This window comes from Cynoglossus semilaevis, chromosome 15 (genome assembly GCF_000523025.1).
Source record: "Cynoglossus semilaevis isolate Cse_v1.0 chromosome 15, Cse_v1.0, whole genome shotgun sequence".
NCBI lineage: Eukaryota > Metazoa > Chordata > Actinopteri > Pleuronectiformes > Cynoglossidae > Cynoglossus > Cynoglossus semilaevis.
The window spans coordinates 5,156,118-5,171,080 of NC_024321.1; the positions used below are offsets into that span (position 1 = coordinate 5,156,118).

General features: G+C 38.2%; 1 protein-coding gene across 2 annotated transcripts in view; it reads right to left on the bottom strand.

Moving 5' to 3' along the window:
* The window catches only part of pdgfc (platelet derived growth factor c), a 40,480-nt gene that overhangs the window by 18,284 nt on the left and 7,233 nt on the right, over positions 1–14,963 (bottom strand). The window contains exon 1 of one of the 2 annotated variants that reach the window (XM_025063233.1): positions 2,049–4,478. The exons of the other annotated variant lie outside the window; for it this stretch is intronic. The gene's annotated coding sequence lies outside the window, so the exon portion shown is untranslated. Of the gene's footprint in view, positions 1–2,048; positions 4,479–14,963 lie in introns of those variants that run through there. 2 annotated transcript variants of the gene reach the window in all.

Sequence of the window (14,963 nt, forward strand, 5' to 3'; positions counted from 1 at the left end):
ACACAACCCCCTCTGACTCCTGTTCCAGCACACTGACATTTGACTGACTGTGTTTGCATCTATTTGCTGACTCAGGAGACCAGTACCAATATCCTTGATGCCATTAGAGCCTGGCTTTCCATCTCAATGACATGTTTTTAATCAAAGCCCCATTAATGTGGTCAGGTCAACATAGTGTATAATTAAAGTACATATTAAATTGTGTGAAAACAATATGTGACTCATTCAATACATGACTCAGTATGGACACATAAACAGATACATGTGACATTCATGGAAGAGGCCTCAGTATGGACACATAAACAGATACATGGAAGAGGCTACAAAGAATCCGCTTGGAAAATTATAGACATCTGCTAAAAGGCACACGCTGTCTCATAATTCCCTGGGAAAATCTGTTAGATATTGACCGGAATGCCTCTTTATTATAACTGTAATTAAAAGCAGGATCAAAATGAAAAGGTCTGTTGTTACAGATAAAAAAGAGGAATAAATGAAGGCATGAATAAAAGGTTCAGATAAAAAGGTGAGCGGGAAATATGCCCACATGAAATCATACATAATCCAAAAAGTCCGCAGATATCCAGCTAAATCCTTACATGCTTAGTGCAAGCATTTGAGGACAATGTTTTCACATTCCTCTTCTTTGCAGCCCTTTGTGAAACAGGTTCAAAAGTGAATTAGCCATGTTCCTTACTGGGATGTTTTGTTCACTGAGCTTTTCTTCAGAGAAAACTATTATTTAAAGAAAACAGAATCAATAGGAGAAAAAATGGTTTAAAGTTGAAAAAGTGAATGGATTTTCTAAATAAGTAACCCTCAAATCATACAGAAGTGTTCTTTCCAGCTGTTATTAGACCACGTGTTACTACTGACATGGGTTTTCTTTTCTCTATTTCCATTTACCAAAGGTGTTGCAAATGTTTACCAGTAAAGTAGAATTTTTATTCCATGACATTGACATTAATTTTATTGCAAAAATAACTTTAGTGCTGGTAGACTGACTAATCTTGACTTTTTATGATTATGTTAAAAAGTAAAAAATTCAGATATAATTGTTTTTTGTAGCTATTTTGATCAATCAAGTTTATATATTATAAACCAATCACTCAACTCATTGACCAGAGCTAAACTGTGTTTATAGACCAGGATGGTCTGATGGAGAAAGAGCATCATGCTCCGTGCTTACCAAAATCTGTACAAATACCTGAAAACTCAATTGATAGCCTTGTTCTCTGAAGTTACTGTCTTGTCTTGTTACTGCGGGAAACCCAGACCAAGCAGCAGGTCTGATCCTGGGAGCAGCTCTGACTCCAGAATGACCTCACTCCCGGGGTTAACCAGCGTCGACTTAAATGATCAGAGAAGCGATCCCCTGGAGTGAATTACCTCAAACATGACTTTTCCTTGACCCACTTTTTCCCCCTCAGTGTGGAAAGCGGAGCTGACTATTAGGAGAGGAAGTGACTCTGAATAAATAGGAGCCTATACAGTGAAGCCATTGTGCTTTGTTCACACATTAGCTGGTGAACCATTCATGCTGTTAAACATTAACCTTTCCCCTGCCAGAGAAAACCTGCGTGTACATACAGAACCAAGGCGACCACGTGCACGCCATTATGTTAGTTTAGGTAAGTATGAAATTGCTTCACTGAGGCTTTTGCTACTGTGTGAAACTAACTTCTGAAAGCTTTTCGATTCTGCTGGTTACTTGCTTTGAGGCCTGTTTACTGTCAAGGTCGTCCTACAGAAACTCCACTGTGTGTATCAAGGGACGAAATGTAGCTCCAGAATTTTCCAGAGGATACCATGTTAAAAAGACATTATTTATTTTGGCTTCTTTTTCATCTCAGAAAATCCTCAGTGCTCACATTCTATCATTCCAACATCTATACTGAACATATACAGGCCGCAGTACATTTTGTTCTGACTAACAGAAACAATGCAAAAAATCAACAATTTGATACCCTTAGAATAAAAATAGATTACACACCACCTAAACTGGCCAAATTACCACTTTTAAGACTTAATATTAAACCGTTACTCACCACAGAGTACCACAGTTGACCAGTCCTGCAGCCACCTGATCCAAATTGTTTTAATTTCATTGTCGTTACCTGCTGATCAAAAAGAATGCAAGCAGCTCTGAGCAGGTGATGAAACTGTACCTAACAAAGAACTCCCTTTTTTCACTGGCATGTGTTTCAGGTTGAGTGCAATCACTGCCACATCTGTGTCTTATTAGGACAGTGCTGTGCAGTTACCACAGGTGCTGTAAATTCCCAGCCCTGCTTAGGATATTTATTGCCCTGGGTTTACAGTTGGTGGGGGCTAAAAGTGGGGCTGCAACATAGAAATCTTTTATACCATTAAAATATAATTTGGCTGCGTGGGAGCCTTCTGCAGAGGCTCAATCAGCGGGGCATATGCTCCTGCGTGTTGGGCTAAGGAGGAAACATTCTAAGATCAACAGACTCATACAGTTCCGGCCGATGAAGGAAAGACATCCCTAGCCACATATGACAGTAAACAGCAATTTTTACAAAACCAGGTAAAACTGAGGATCAATGCACTTTACTTAAAATTATGGCAAATATTACATGACATCACCTAAAGCACAAGTGCTAAAAACAAACCAGGTGTCCAGTCTAAACAATCTAATTTGGACCAATTTGATGAGTGCACATATTAAGTATAATCAAGCAGCCATCACTACATTGTTGTAAACTGCACATTTTCACAATATTGTTCACATTATCTGCCGTCTGTCCTCTAGACTGTCAAAGTCCTCTCTGTACATAATGATTTTGTAGATGCAGGATGTTTGACTGACAGCATGACAGCAGCAGCAAAGCCTTTTCTTATCTTCACATCACTGGCCTGAGGATTAGACTGCAGCTCATGGCACAACTGTCACAGATAATATTGATCCAATATAGTGCGTATGAACTACTGTAGAGTAACCTCAGCAAAATAACTGGACTTCTACTTCAAACTATTTCTTTTATCTCTAACATGAAAAATGCGGCTGGACATGTTGCCTAATCCTAATAAATTATTTTGTAACTAATCATTAAAAGTCATGATTGGTGTGTTTAGAGACTCACTTCTGGTACCTTGACATTGGTAATGTTGCTAAAGTCTAGGGCATATTTTTTTTTTCTAATTTGTGTCAGTCTAAATCCTCTAGGGGTCAGTCATTTCACCTAACCTAAATGTATAATTTATTTTTCTTAAAATCTTTATCTTCATGTTGTCTCTCCAGGAAGAAGGAACAGCTGCGCCTGTCATGTCTAATTCATTCCACACACTATTTAAACCCACATTTCTATTATCAACTAGTGGCCAATTATGAACTGTGAAAGTGCAAAAGTCAAAGGTCACATAAAATCACTCTTTGCACTAAAACCACTAAAAATAAGTCTGGTTTGGCTGTGTGGTAACAAAATGACATGATGGTTATTGATTCCCTGCAGTGAAATGCTTAGTTTTTATGAACCTTTATCTCCAGAAAGGTCAGAGTGAGGGACACCTAAGGGTCAGGGTGAGAATGACCTGCTTTTAAAACGCTGGAGCAGATTTTCTTCGGCTTCGGCATCCAGACTGCAGAGCAACTCTCACTTTCACAGAGGTCAGTTTGGCCAAGTAGGTCAGAGCAGCATCTGTTGACACCTGCTGCAGGAGCAAAACTAAACATCTGCATGTCATATCAGATGGCCCAACCTGACACCGCCAGAATGTGTGTTCAAATGTGTGTGTCGGGCCTTGCCATACTGGAAAAGCAAAGTAAGAAGCACTTATGTTAGAAACCATACACAATAGAATAAAAGTACTTAATGGTATATATACTTCAATGGAAGAGAATATTTAATAATGTTATTGACACTGTACAATAAATTAAATAAATTAAAAATATTTAAACAAATAACAAAGCCCAGTCACAATGATGTTCAAATATGCTTTTAACAAATGGCAAACATTTAGCACTAGTGGCCCATAAAAATTATAATAAAAAAACTGTTCATGTTGTAGAACACTTGTAATGATATCTTGAGCACATCAAGAAAAACGACAATGAAGATTTTAGACACCACCTGCAAGTTAAAAAAAAAAAAACACACAAAAATAATCCCTTAAGACTGTGGTTTGGTCCTCTCAAGAGTGAAAGTCGTCACCGTCTTCCACACAACAGCCTCTTCTCATATTACAATCCTTTTCCCACCTCTGAATGGATTTCTTAGACCCACTAATTAGTGCATAAACTTTAGTCTAGAGTTCAAAATATGGTAGATTAGGTTGCAGTATTTGCAGCCAAAGTAGAGCCGTTGTGTTATCTTTCGTGAATTCTGTGTCCGTGCACCCATAGATGAGCCACCAGCAGCAATTATCAGAACGACAGAAGAGATTAAACCCACACAGCTATTCAAAGTTTGACTCATTTTTAACCTTGCAGGTAATTTCCCCTAACTCTAACTAGTGAGACCAATTAGCACACAATAGACAGGTTATATTTTATGCTTGATTCACCTCCTTAACAGACATCTTATTTTTCACATTTTCAAATCTGCTTCGGTCGGCGAAAGAAGCGAAAAAAAAATGTTGTGAAATTGTTCCTACAAAACATCATGGGACAGAATAAACCTCCTCTTCTGGCTGGAGCCCAGGCACTGACAGATGAACCATATCTTACTCAGACTTCTTTCTGCAGCTGTGGATGGCAGCTACCTTTGTAGTCACATCTGTGAGCCGGACAGCTGGATGTTCGGAGGAAAATTACAGTTTGATCTCTGACAGCCCAGATTGGGCACTCGCTTCCCTGCTGCTACGGATCCAGACACTGCGACTACACTCCGGTCGGAGATTTGCAGGTTTTTAGTAATGAACGCTGCTGACAGGATTGATGTCTGATCACAACCTGTCTTGTAATTCCCTGGCTCTGGGACAGAGGCAGTCAAATCTTCAATGAGCAGCTTGGGGGAGGCTCAATAATGTTCTCAGCTAATGGTTCCTAAATTGATCCAGGCCTGTATATATCTGCATCAGGTTCTCAGTTAAAGCCAAGATATTAGCTTGGACAGCAGCCAAATTGAGACGCTATGTGAGTTTGTCTTCACACATCTTCTGCCTCTTTGTCCCATTACTATAATCTAATCATAAATAATGACCATTCAAGTCCCAGAGATGAATCCCCCATGAAGCTCTGAAACACAGAGGACCACACTGAACTCTGAGTAATCTCCACCTAATCACAAACACTGTGTTGAATTACACCTTTAGCCAATATAACATTTAACGGATTGTTTTTCTATAATTTGACAAACCTTTTCTTGCTATTCTTACTTTTGTTTCCCTGCCTTTTCAGCAACTTTCTATAATTGTGTACTTCTTTTGATTAAATTAAGACAACCATTAGCCTTATTTGGAATTGTATTAATAACCCCCAGCCCCCCTTTATTTATTTATTTATTTTTCAGCTGGACTTCTAGTGCCTTAATTTATTTTGAATTAACTCTGTCTCTAGCACTGAGTGATGTATGCATCGTCACGAAATTAAGCCAATAATTATCTATCTCTCTGTAACTTATGTAACTAATTTCTGACCAGTTTTACTAAGTTAAACTTATTTAGCTTAATGTAAAATATTGATTCCCAACCACTGTGACAGTACAGTACTGCAATGTGAAAGATGGTCAGGTGTGCTGTGAAAAATGATCCAATTGATCTTAATTGGTTATCAAACAACAAATAATGTCTTCATTCATCAGTGACAGGCAGAAAGAATAAATACCTTTCCACTAGGTTGCAGCAGGTGGCTATAAAAACTGAAAAAAACATAGAAATTCAGCGTTGATCTCAGTGTATGTCTTTCTTCAATTCCTGCAAATATATCAGAGTTGTGTTCAACTAAACAAGCCAGGATTTGATATGTTAGTAAATTAAAAAAAGGGTAAATAATACATCTTGATATTCCATTACACATACTTTTTTGGTTATTTTTGTTTGGTGGTGTTTCATAGGATTTCTCTGATGCAGAATATGTGAATCTTTAGCTATTTTCAGCTTTTTCCCAAAACAATTACCTTTAAACCAACTTATTTTAGCTAAATTCAACACTTTATGCTGTCAAACCATATTTTTGGGACAGCCCTGTGATTTCTATCCCTCTTCTAACAGGTCTTAATAAAAAATGACCATTAATATTTAAAATATATCATGTACACCAGCATGTTTCTAACAGTGAAAGTTTCAGAATAAGTGGTTTCTGTGAGAGGGTTTTCCAGAGTCTATATTTATCATTCAGCTCAACGAGCCTCCTTAAAGACGGTAAACTAAACTTTGCCCAGCTGTCTGTAGAAGGAGGAGCAGCAGTGAAGGAACTCAGAGCTAATGAAAGTCTATTCCTTTCAACCTCTATTTACCAAGGGAGGGTTTCCTGAGCACAACTGCTCTTTTCCTGTAACATCCCACACTGGCTCTCACACACACAAGCTTGTTACTGCCCACAGACAGCAGCCATGCTGTCTTAGTCTGGTCAAAAACACCGTGACGACAGTTGGTGAAAAATGTTAGCACTGTGTCTAATCCATCTTCCTGCAAATTCTCACAGGATTTAACCTGGCGCCCCACTGGTCATAAGCTTACTTCGGCAATAATGATTTTGCTACCAAAAACCACCCACCACTGTTTCCTACCAGCAATGCTGAAAATCAAATGGATTTATAGCCTGAGAAATAAAGAATATCTCCTCAAATATCACAGCGTCTTAACTTGCCAAAAGGATTTTTTTTTCTTTTCTTTTTCGGAATTGTCAAGAGTAGCAATTTGAGGATTATAAAAATCGGGAAAATTGATGTTTCTGAGGGGAACCTCTGAGGATGAGGGCAGTGACTTAGCGTCTGCAGGTTAATTCCCCTAAGAGGTGGATAAAATAATTGCATAATTACAACGCTTCTCTCCGAGCAGCCCTCTATGAATCCATTCATCCAAGGATTTGTATTTCAATCATTATGGCACCAGTGATTCTTAATAACAAAGATGTCCAGTGTACACAGATTACACAGAAGTACAACAACCAAAATACAGTATGATGAATTATTTAATCTGTCTGCTATCTTACTAAGTCGTGTCATTGGAAGAGAGCAGTGTGAGGTTATAAAAATGTCACAAGTTAAAACAACAGACTACAGAGTTTGAAAGGGAGTGGTTCAACCGCAGCTTAGGTGGAATTAAGAACAAGAAAAAGACAGGGTTTGTCAAGTAATGACTGTAACCTGCAGGTTAGGAAACAGCCTTTTTTCCCTCGCCTTCCTCTATGAAGGAAGTTTGGGGTGCATCTTGGATCTTTTCCATGACCTTTTATAAAATTACATTTTGGAAAGTACCTACTCACTTATTCCTGCAAGACTTTTATGAATTTGTCGATCTATTATCAAAAATAACAATTACATTATGGTGTTTTTGTCAACTTTTCGAATCATGTGGATGAAAATTATTCATTTGAACATTCTTCCCATCCCTACAAACAAAACCAATCCAAAACATTAGGGTTGGTTGTACAGATTGTTTGTTCACAAGTAATGTTTAACAATTTGACAATTTGAAACAACATGAACCAGAAAGTCTGTACAAACGTTCATATGAATGTTTCCATTTTCCCCACAATCATAATCAATTTCACACTTGGTCTAAACTTACAATAAATTTCACCTTTATGTGAAATCAGGCGAGAGATAAAAACCAGCAAATGAGATAATGTGATTTTAATGTGCTATAATGTGTTATAATGTGATATCAATCACCAGACGAGGCCTCTGACTCAATCTTTGTCTTTTCTCCTTGGTCAATTTCATGCAGGGCAAACTTGAGTGACTCTCATTTGTAACAGACTGCTTTAATATAATCAAACCTCAGCCAGTAAATGAAAACCCTGCTCATGTTGAGAGAGAATGAGATTATGATTTATTAGCATCTGAAAAGCAGTCATCCAGTTTGACCATGTGGGAGCCACGTGAGTCGGTAGGGGCAAAAGCTGAACTGGTTAGAACTGTACCAATCATCTGGGCCTCATATTGGTATGAATCAAAATATACTTGAGTAATTTGCTCTAGGTCCACATTGAAGCAATGACCACATCAACATACAGCAGGGCCTACTTTTTAGCCCACTTTTCTGCACATTGCTGCCAAATATACTATGTTGCTTCTATATATATATATATTTAAAAGTCACACAGTTCTGTGTAAGAATGTATTATTATTATTAATTTATAATTACTTTAGTATTTTTTTCCTTGTCACATTATCTTTTGATCAGTTTCCAAAAGGTGAGGGCGGGGGAGATCCTGGACAGTTCATCAATCAATAACAGGGCCACATGCAGAGACACAAAACCAATCATGATCCACACATATGGTGAATCCAATAGAGTATCCTATCAACCTAATCCTGTAATCTGCGTGTCTCGTTCTATGTATGTAATGTAATGTGTATGTAATAGTGAATTATCTCAAGTAAGTTCTTTTTTTTTGTATTTATCTTTAAGCTGATGATGTAGTGATTTCTCATTGAGAATACATACATCGATGTATATATATTCATATACCTCTCAGGACTCAGGTTCATTTTGTAAGGGCCAAATAAAGGCCAGCAGTCCCTGTCAGTCATGGTCAGAGCGGGCCAACATCTGCCTGCTGTCTGTCAGAGACAGGCATGTTTTGCAATTAAAAACCCAGTTGAAAAGTGAAGAAAAACCAAAGTAAAACAAAGTCCCAATTAGTGATTGTTACCACCACTCTATTACCACCAGTTTCTATCCAAAAACTACATTATGAAGAAACTCCACACATTACATTATAGCATCTGTAATGTAATATATACCAAATGAACAGGATTGCATGTGATTTAATTAATGACCACTAAGAACCACTGATAGTTTTCTCCAATGACTTCATGCAACTCTCCAAATGAGTTCTAGACTTCCCAACGACAATTCACCAACAACTCAAGTGACAAAGGTTCGTAAACGAAACTGGCAGAGGGCGTCCTGAGCCAAAGGAATATCAACAACTTTATTAACACTTTTATAAACAACAACCTATTTAAACAATGTTGCAATCACTGGGAAAGTGAAAAGGCTCTCTTTAGAGACAGTGATGCTGTCTTTGTCCTCTGTCTCAATAAAAACTGCCATAGTTCACTACCTACAGATAAATTCATCTCTATTGAGGTTAAGACAGCTGTTAAACACCAACACAGTTTAATTAAAGTTTAACTTGTACTCATATTAAATCTGCTAATAATAGTTTTATTGTTTGAAATGTTACAACTACATTTGTCAAACGTGTCCCCCAGAGCAAATGTAGCTTAATTATATCATTAGTCAGTGTCATATTATTGGAAGACAATTCTCGATTCATATTTAGTTCTATTAATTTTACATTTATTTTTTCTTGTGTTAACATAAGTGTTGCATTATCTTGGTAAAAGACAAGTTCAATACTGGCAGTGGTGAGTGTGCATGAAAACGTGTCAACACTCCTCCAAAATCCTTCACCACCAGCATCCAATTCTGAAAACTTGTGCCAAAGACAAGGCAACTCACTGAACCCACTTTAAATCTCAGATAAGGCCTGTCAACAGGTGGGAAGGAAAACAAAGTGTTGTACAAACTCTGCTGTCAGCGTAGAAAATGAAAGACAGATCCAGACAAACTTTGTTGTGCATGAGGGACCCGCCTTGTCACTGGCATCTCATTAGCTGTTGTGGTTCCGGGCCATTTCAAGGCCTGTCGCCTGTAAAAGCCTTAATTAGAGGCTGCGGAACAGATGTAAAATGTGAGGGGAAATGGAGGAGAAGAAGAAGAAAGACAGTGGTTAACACCTTTTCCTGCTAACTGATAGGTGACCTGTCAGACTTGTCTCTTACGGCCCCTCTTTTTCACAGTATTACTCATGCAGTAGGTGTGTGAACAGCACTCAAACCATACATTCTTCCTCTGAAGAAAGGGAAACTGTAGACTTACAGTAGTTTTTGTTGCAGCAAACATTAGACATTTTAAGTATAGTTTGGTAACAAGGTAACAGAAAATCAAATCCAAGTGATTGATACACAGCTTAAATACCAATCTCCTCAAATCTCTCCTATGATTGGACAACTATATGACCTATTCCATAAGAGATGCAGGGATGCCATATCAAATGTCATGTCATTGGAAATGTCTTGTTCAAAAAGTCCTTGTCTCTAAAGATTCACCTTTAAATTAAAACTGTCCAGCTAGGCTTCCATAGCACGCAACTGCCATGATTTGTAGGATTACAGAAAAAGCAAAAAAGAAAAACAGTTCAGTATTCAATTCAGTATAGAGACAACAAAAAGTATTGTTGAAAAGGCCAGAAATGGTCCAAAGTTAAAAGCTAAAAGATTTCTAAAATAGATAGCCAAAAGAATTTATAAGGATGTCTTGTTCCATTATTTTGACATACAGTGACGTACTTTTGCTTTTTTTTTTTGGTTGTGCTTTTTTGATAACATTTTGCCCACTTCGAATGTTTTTTAAGTCAAACATTATGATGTTACCAGTGTGTTAGCATAGAGGATCGCCAAAAAATTGAGTGACGTTGCACTGTAGGAATAGAACTGTAGTATTGCAATGCATTCACATTGACAAGGTCTTCTCATTAATAGTTAACCATTGGTTAAAAATTGAAAAAATAAAACATATTATTTAATAAAATAAAATGTAATGACACTATTAGCTGATATGCAGTAATAGACACATACATGTCCATAGTGAAATGTACAAAGATCCTAACTCATAAAACCAGATTCCAGTCTCATTTGGACCAGAATCATAACTAAGAACCTTCTTGCTGTGGGGCACAGATGTAGACCACTGCCCCAGCGGTCCTACCAATAACACAAATAAAAACTGCTTAGACGAACAGTAGCTGTGCCAATTCAAATACTCTGCTGGCATTCTGTCCTCATTGGCACTAAACACTGGCACGGCCCTACATGGAGAATAGCCAGAAATAATGTTATTAGTTTCACCTGTGCTTTTCCTGCCACCACAAGTCAAGCTGTAACCTGTAAATAAAGTCTATCAGATGGCCAATCCCCTCAGGATTATGTTTTTATTCCATTATGGTTTATTTATAATTATTCAAGATCATACTGTAATCAAGTAAAGCTAACACTCAAATAGGATTATCATATGTTTTGTTTTATTGGCAAGACAGAAGAAGAAACAATCAGACAAACTTAAGATGATATATCACTTCCACTCTGAGGATTGTTTGACATACTCTCATTACACCAGTCTAGTCTACTGTGTGTGTGTGTAATTCCAGAACGGCTCTGAACTGGTCTCTGTTTTCAGCACTTGACTGATTTGCTCACATGGTGTTTCCACTTGACTGGTCCTAAACCAGGCAACATCTGGGCATTAGCACTTCTCTCTCCACACCTCCTGCACCAAAAGACCAAACCGCAACCACAGTCTCATGTCCTTCTTCTAATCCAGACACACACTCATTAGTTAGCATGGCACTGTGAGCAGGGATTCATCGGTGGTACACACTGGAAGGCAGAGTGAGTGCTGCTACGTGTCCAAGTTACACTTAATGTGAAAAACAACTGTGGCTGACTGACTGGAAGAGTCCCTGTGTGTGTGTGTGTGTGTGTGTGTGTGTGGGTGTGTGTATGTCTTTGTGTCAGAACAAGGCAGTCAAAGGAAGAAAGTTAACTTTTCCAGTAAATGATTGGGTTAGTGCTGCCAAGTAACATTTTACATCATACAGGATGAGGACAGAGAGTGAAAGGAGAGTCAGAAAAGTTCCTGTTTCCCAATTATGTCATGATGACAAACAGTGAACAGAACAGGAAGAGAACAAGCCAAGTGTCACAGTGTTACACACACCATACAACCTGCTTAATCAAATTAGGCCGGTGTTTGCATGCGTCCTCTGTTACCCCTGGTGTCAGGGGACAATATTTTTTATTATGTGTTATGTTTTCAAAAACACTAGCCCAGTGAAGCCAGTGATTTATGTGATTTGACCAGCAACCAAACATCTCTGGGTTGGCCACAGCGATGGGTTGTGTCTGTTTGTGTCCCTTTTCCTCCAGCTCCACCTCAACAGCAGCTGTCACTCCTTTGACTGACAGCAAACCACTGCCAAATAAGGGATTTCAGTGCACAAATGTGTCATTAAACACAGAATTTATATAATTTGTCACATTGGAATGACATTAAATAAAAGCTAATCGGACCAGCGTTGCCAAAATAGATCATTAGAAAAACATAGTGAATTTTAAATGAGAACTCTTGTATATATTTATATTTATGAAATTAAATTCAGCAAAATGCATTTCGATGTGGTGAAACCTCACAGAAAACCAACTACTTTTTTACTTGCAGTCAACAGCAGGACCCCACAAAATCATATCAGACTTTATTAAATGGTGATTGGTGTACTAGATACAGACATCTACACACAAACACACACCCTAACACACATGTGGTAAAATCATTCCAGTCAGCTATGAGACCTTATAGCCAATGTGCATTTTCATTCCATTCGCGCCGTAGAAATGGATACCTCCACCCATGGGGGATCTGAGTGTCAGCGCTCTGTACCCTGTCTTCACCGAAAAACCTATTTGCGCTTTGGGGAAAAGCCGTACATTCTCAAAATAGTATGTGTGATTGGGTTACTGTCTCTGTGTGCCACTGGTGCAGCGTCGTATATCACATCTCGCCATGTGTTAGGTGACATAATCCAGGCAGCATGGAACAGCGCTTAAACGCTTTAGAGCTGTGAAATTTCACATCTCCATTTAATAACTGCAGCTTCTCACTTTCCAACTCTTTAATGGCACATAAAGAAGACACAGTTGTGGCTTGATTTCCAGAGACATATGTGACTTCTGGGAGTGTTCACCTCTAAAGGGAACTGAAAATATCTGTGAATAAGATATGGACAAGGGAAATAAGGACAATTTCATTGTATCGTAGGTATAATACGTGTGTGATATGCCAGCAGAGATTCTGATCAAAAAGCCATTTAGTAACATTAGGTTAAAAAGGGAGGTGGGAGTGGAAGAGGTGCTTGGATACAATTTAAATGAAACACATTCATTCAGGCTTGACATGATTGATTTTATTAGGATTGATTAATCTCAACTTCAGGATTATTTTGTTTTTGTTTTTGAACACGCCTACACATGAAACTTTATGACAACTGCCCAAGAAATGTTATTGAATTATTTGTATTCAATGATTTTTTTTTTCCTTTTAATCTTTTCAATGAATTAACTAATCAGCCATGGAGAACTTCTATTAATGTTTTGTCATCACTTCCTCATCTTCTGTATTGCTGTATTTTCCACTATAATGTTGCTGAGTGAAAACTAAAAGAATCTCTGCTCTGTTGTAAATCACACAGTCCTATGATATGAGGAAGCTCCCCATCATAATACTGAAGTGAAACCACTGGAGTTTGCTTTTGCCGAATCCTTGCTGTGCACATTATGGTGGAAAATAATGTGGTAATGGGGATTCTGTGGAAATATCCAGTCACATCAGGATGTTTTCATACCATGATTGCAACAGCATTTCTTCACGTTTGCATCTTTTTTTGCAACAAATGTGATGATTCATCAAAGCTTTTTGCATGGTAGCAAATAATGAAAGGAATCCTCAGAAAGAAACATCAACACATTGATGAAAACACATGAGCAGATTCTGTTGTTCCTGATTGACATTATGAAAAAGGCAGCCTTTAGTATCGTTCACTGACAGATGTGAAAATAGTATTGACTATATTTCTATAATATCCACTTTGCTAACTGCAGAAAAACCATGAATAGAGCAGACACATACGCTAATTAGAAAAACCATGAATAGAGCAGACACATATGCTAAGACCAAACCTAATTAAGCTTTAGTCCCACTTACTCAGTTCAGACCACCTCAGATGGCTGATGTACTGCCTTAACTCTGGTGAAGTCTGGTAAAAACACAGCTGTGGGATTCTGTCATTTACGCTGGGTCAAACTCCCTGTCAATCAACTGTGAGGCGATGCTGGTGGAGCCCAGCAAGAAGAAGAGGTCATTACAGGACGCTTGGAGAGACCCTTTGATAGGAGGTGATGACATCTGCCAAGTTCAGTAGACATGACCCTCCAGAGATGGTATAACTAGGGTCAACTCATGTCACTTCCAAGACCTTCTGTGGTATTCCAGGTCCACACAGGACAACTGAGGTCTGTGTTAAAATACTGCCACCCTCCTTGGCAGTGCTTCAGAGCCATTAAAACAATGGCTCTGCAACAGCAGAAGAGGTAATAATTCATTACCAAAACTAGCCAAAAAGAGACCCGAGTACCTACTTGTATCTACTCTGAAAATGCTAAGTTAGCAAATGAGTTCTATAATAAAATATGATAAAATTGTCCTGAAACGGAACTAAAATGCCCCAGGATGATATTTGACAGGGAGAAAACCCCCCTTTTAAAAGCTTAAATTTCCTACACTGACATCAAGTATCAATTTTAAGAAAAGGAAAGAAGACATTTTCCCCCTTTAAGCAGCTTAAAGAAAAACTGAAGACATTTATTGGACATGTTCTGACCCATGGCATCAGTATGTCAGCACGATCTTTAGAACAGTGGCTCAGGAGTAAAAAAAATCAGTCGAGCAGAAAAGTAAAGCAGGTTAGGAAGCATCGGTGCCTCCAGTAGTGAATGACAGGTATTTGCTCTAACAAGTAACCCTGACTTAGGGCAGATATACTCCACCCTTCATGTTTAGACTGGAGCAGACAGACTCTATTCTCCTGTCTGCCACAATCACTGGAAACACACTTTCACTAGCTTGTTTATAAGTCCAGATTTATAAACTGTAACCCTTTTCATCTTCTTTATTCTTTGAGGTACAATTATACTCAATTGTTGAATTTCTGC